The sequence below is a fragment of the Octopus bimaculoides genome, chromosome 1 (genome assembly GCF_001194135.2).
Source record: "Octopus bimaculoides isolate UCB-OBI-ISO-001 chromosome 1, ASM119413v2, whole genome shotgun sequence".
NCBI lineage: Eukaryota > Metazoa > Mollusca > Cephalopoda > Octopoda > Octopodidae > Octopus > Octopus bimaculoides.
In genome coordinates this window covers 49,133,606-49,138,525 of record NC_068981.1, presented here as the reverse complement: position 1 = coordinate 49,138,525, position 4,920 = coordinate 49,133,606, and the positions used below count along the sequence as shown (strand labels likewise).

Genomic DNA, 4,920 nt, shown 5'->3' with positions numbered 1-4,920 from the left:
TATATATATGTTTGTGTGTATGTAAACTGCGTGTATTTCCCGTCATTTATTTCACACACACACACACACACACACACACACACACACACACACACACACGCGCACATATATATATATGTATGTATGTATGTATGTATGTATGTATGTACAGGACCTGATATACTCGTGAAACCATTTGTCGTATGTATATCAATGTGTCTAAAGTATGCCATTCGGCGTATATGTATATGCTTACAATTGTATACAGTTTTATGCATAAACATATGCGTGTGTAGACATATATGAAGTTGTATGCATGATGAATATTTTGTACATATTTACATTAAAATTTATTTTATATTTTATGTATTATAGTATCTGATATTTCAAAACATTTGCATTTCGGTTAACCACGTGCTACACATATTCATAAAGCAAACGACCATTATGTACAAACATTTGTTATTTTGGTACGTATCACCATGTTATAGATTCATAAACTATTTTTGTATGTTTACTTAGTCGTCAAATTACCTGTGCCACATAAACCTCGAAATTCTATAAATCAGTCTGCAGAACATGCTGTATTTGAATATACTTCTAAATGTTCATGAGCCTAAAATCTTTTATAAGTGTCAAATGAAAACCGATAAGTCCTTTCGAAAAAGAAAATATTCATATTAGAGAGTTTACTATGCTTCAAGAGTAATATTAGCAGAAATAAATCATGATATGAAGAAATCTGGTTAATATAAATTCCTTACATCTGATATAAATTGATAGGTTTTGCCATCCGTAAATATAAAGGGAAATTATAGAGGGTGCTTGCTGAGGAATGCCTTAAATAGCCAATTAAAGATAATAACGACTGAGATAGTTTCTTGATCAGACTGCAATAAGTTGCTCGTTTAATGTGAAAATACTAAATCTTAAAGAAATGCGATAATAACGACAACTTCAATAAGAATTCTGTAAAGAAGAAACGTTCGATTTCTGAGTATATTATAACATCAATCTTTCTAAACCCTTTATTAGGCAGTCTTGATATATTCTTCGTTTCTTAAATGACCAGTCATATGTCGTTATTGATTCACATCAGCGTATTTCTTTCAACGTTATGACATTTAGATACTGCTGGACATATTGTGGTTTTATTTCCTAACTATTTGAAATATGCTCAACTTGTATATAAACGACATACCGAACTATGTTCAATATATTGTCTATCACAAACATTTTTTTCATTTTTATTGGCAACAAACTGGTATTATTTACCAGTAATCGAACTGCTGCATAATAGTTATATATTAAGTAATTTTTTGTACAGAATTTTCAAGTCGATATGTTTGAAAGTCTTCATCTTTATTCATTAATTTACAAATAGTACATATTTTGTACATTACACCATGTTCTCTTTCCTATCTTGCATCAGATGTTATAATTTTTACTTGAGAATAGTGTTTCTGTTTTATAAAAATGCATGACAGACTTTCGTTGTTGTGTAGCCCAGTCTACCAACATTATTATCAAACGTTTTCCATCAAAGCTTAGACCTCAGTCTCCACCAAGGCCATCACAGATGAGTTTAAGATTGAAGGTTGATGGAAAGACAATTCATATTCTTGAAGATCTTATTCTTATAGCTGAATCTCATTGTGGAATCTTCATGTATTTTTTGCTGTTAATTCGATAATAGGGAAATAAGTCTTTGAAACGAAGCGCTGTTTCTACGTTATTTCGTGTTGCTATTCTAAACAAAACGGTCAGAAATACAAAGAAAGATTCATAATTGTTTTTCTATCTTTTCTACGTATGTACTGACGTACTTACGTATGTATGTATGTATGTATGTATGTTCCTGTCGACTTTTATTTATTTAAGTTTTCACTTGAGGAATAGCTGATTTCTAACAAAGACTCCATTGTTAGAATGTAAATTACAAAAACAATTTAACATTTTTAAATTCAGAAGAACCTTGCATATTATACTGTTTCACTTATATACTGGATTTGTAATATGTTAGGTAACTCCTTGATTTCTTTCCCCAAATGCATGTATGTATGTATGTATGTATGTATGTATGCATGCATGTGTATATGAGATTTTCTTTGCCGAATTCAAACCGACTACTGAATAAGTAGCAAAACGCTTTTGTCACAGCAATGACTTTGCTTGAGTTTCTCGTTACTTGAATTAATTGAGGTATTCATATATGCGAGTGCAATATGCAAATGTACATGTGTGCGGATCATCTTGCAATACGACAGAACAGGTGTGTGCATTTCACTACTGTTACTGTTTGAGTGGGTGTGTGTATATGTGTGTGTGTGCACATATATTGCATATATGCGTGTGTGTGATTGTTCACTCAGTAAATCTAGAGAGTTTGAAATGTTTGTATGTACATACAAATGTATATTTATACAAACACATGTACAAACATGTGTGTGTGTGAGTACGCGCGCGTGACCGTGTACATAATTGTATAGTAAAAATAAAACAGACACGATGCCGTATGTAATGTTATCATACGATATATTGCTGGTGCAAAATCATTAGATATTAAATTGCTTCTTTTCCTTTAAATTACAAGAAACAATATTTTCCTTTATACCTTTCGCAAATCATAAACATGAGTAAGCATAATATACAAACACATGTAATATTTGCAATATTATGCATTCCAAAACGAGCTTAAAAGTCAATCGATAACTCATCAAAATGTATTCTATAATCCACCTTCAGATGGAATTAAATGTATATCATAAGGAAAAATATCAATTCATCCCACTGCATATCCCGCTTTAAATAAACATTTTCGCTTATATCATTTAGATATGCATCTTTATATCCTAGTCACATCCAATTTCTATTCTTCTCTACAAACAATAATAATATTCTGGAAATATATTAAATTTGAGAATATTCTAAAAGCAAAAGGAGCCACATGTTCAAGGACATCAGTATTTACATGAAGTGAAAGGGGATATTGGCCAAAAGAAGTAGAAGAAAATTTCGTAATTTTCATTTTGTATAACCGGGCTGTGGTTTTATTTAAAATATATTATAATTGTTACAGCAATTCCGCGATATTATGTCATAAAATTGAAGTTATTTAATTTCATAATCAATCTATTATTTTATATGACTCCAATACAACATTTTGTCAGTATAAATTCAGCAGAATACAATAGTATTGAATATCATCCAGCAGAATACAATAGTATTGAATATCATCCTTCATTATATTTGTTTCCCCCACAAATAAAAAAAAAATGTGAAATACCTTTAGACATGATATTCCTATAGACATAAATACATATCCTGTAGCATGTTTAGTTAATGTAAATCGTAGGGATAATTCTAGATGGATGTACAAAAGACGCGATATTTTATAAAGATATTTATCATTAAACTTGTCATGAAATATCTGTTATGGAAGAAGTGGAATTTAAAAACAATAAAAAAAATGAACAATCGAGTATTTATTTAATATTTTGATATAATTTTCATTTCAATAATAGTGAGAAACAATGTTTCAATTAACAAATAGAATACCATAGAAGCAAAGAATTAAATAGCAAACGGTTTCGCATTTTTGTCTTCGAAATAAATACGGAAAAAGGAATACTTATATCGAGCGTATAATAGTGGGTGCTCTTTATTTCGAATGCATGAATAAGATTCAAGTATATGTCTGTCTGTCTCTTTCAATATATGCCTGAAACTTGCCTAGTGTTACTAGGTTTTGAGTACATAAAAAAGTTTCATACTAATTCCCAAGAATATATATTTCCAAATTATTATCGGTCTGTTATCAAAAGTTGAAATATACTTAGTTGTTCAGTGAGATGTAGGAAGAGAAACTCCAGTGTGGTGAGAGATAAACGAGGGAGAATGATGACGACATATAGGTCAAAATGGAGTGAACGTTCAAGGATATTATGTATACATACAAACACCCCTATACGCACACAAATACAGATTCATAATAAAACTGTTGATCTTCCATTTCATATGTTCAATGATCTACATTATTTATATTATTTACATTTGATGGATATTTGTCCTCATCTTGTTTGTTGTTCACACAAAGTTTCGGCTAATTATTAGATTTTTAAGCCCTAAAATTCACTCCATAATTGCCCATGGGCATATAGTGTAGTGGTTAAGAGTGCGGGCGACTAACCCCAAGATTCCGAGTTCGATTCCAGGCAGTAATCTGAATAATAAAAATGACATCGAAAAATGCCTTAGGAATGAGAACCTAGGTTCGAAATTTCCTCAAGACCCCTGATGACAAACAAGATGGGGACAAATATTTGTCAAATGTAAATAATGTACATAATTCGTCATCTATTAAATATAGAACTGTTCAATAATCTATTTAAAAATTGAATTGTCTTCCTCTTGTAATTAATGATACATTGACTGACTGGCCAAAGCAATTGCTCTCGAATTGACCACTGCATTCAGAAATATATTTCTGCTCAATGAAGAAGATGTAACATAACAGATCACTCATTTTGATAACTGCGTTGTTTAAAAGATTATTTTAAGACTTGAAGGAGTGTATTCCGACTCAAAGATAAAATCTGAAAATATTCATGTATTATAGGATCTATATTATGGAAGTAACGGCTACTAAGAGAATCGGTGGGCATTTTCTATCAGTAATATTTATCCCTCGTAATACTTCCTAAAATTATGCCACAAAATAGCTGTCCATTGAATATAAAAGGTTGCGAAATTATGAAGAATTACCACTTGCAGAGCTATTTTATTGAACTGTTCAAAGATGCAACAATTAAAAGTAATATAACGTGTTTTACTTAAATACACAAAACTTGGACCCACTTATCAAAATCTTTCACACATGGACATATACATACTTGTGTGCATGTGTATACATATATATATATATATATATATATATATATA

General features: G+C 30.5%; 1 protein-coding gene across 2 annotated transcripts in view; it reads right to left on the bottom strand.

The window, feature by feature from the left end:
• LOC106881850 (uncharacterized) overlaps positions 1–4,920 on the bottom strand; it is a 517,233-nt gene that overhangs the window by 476,255 nt on the left and 36,058 nt on the right. The gene's annotated exons all lie outside the window — the stretch shown is intronic.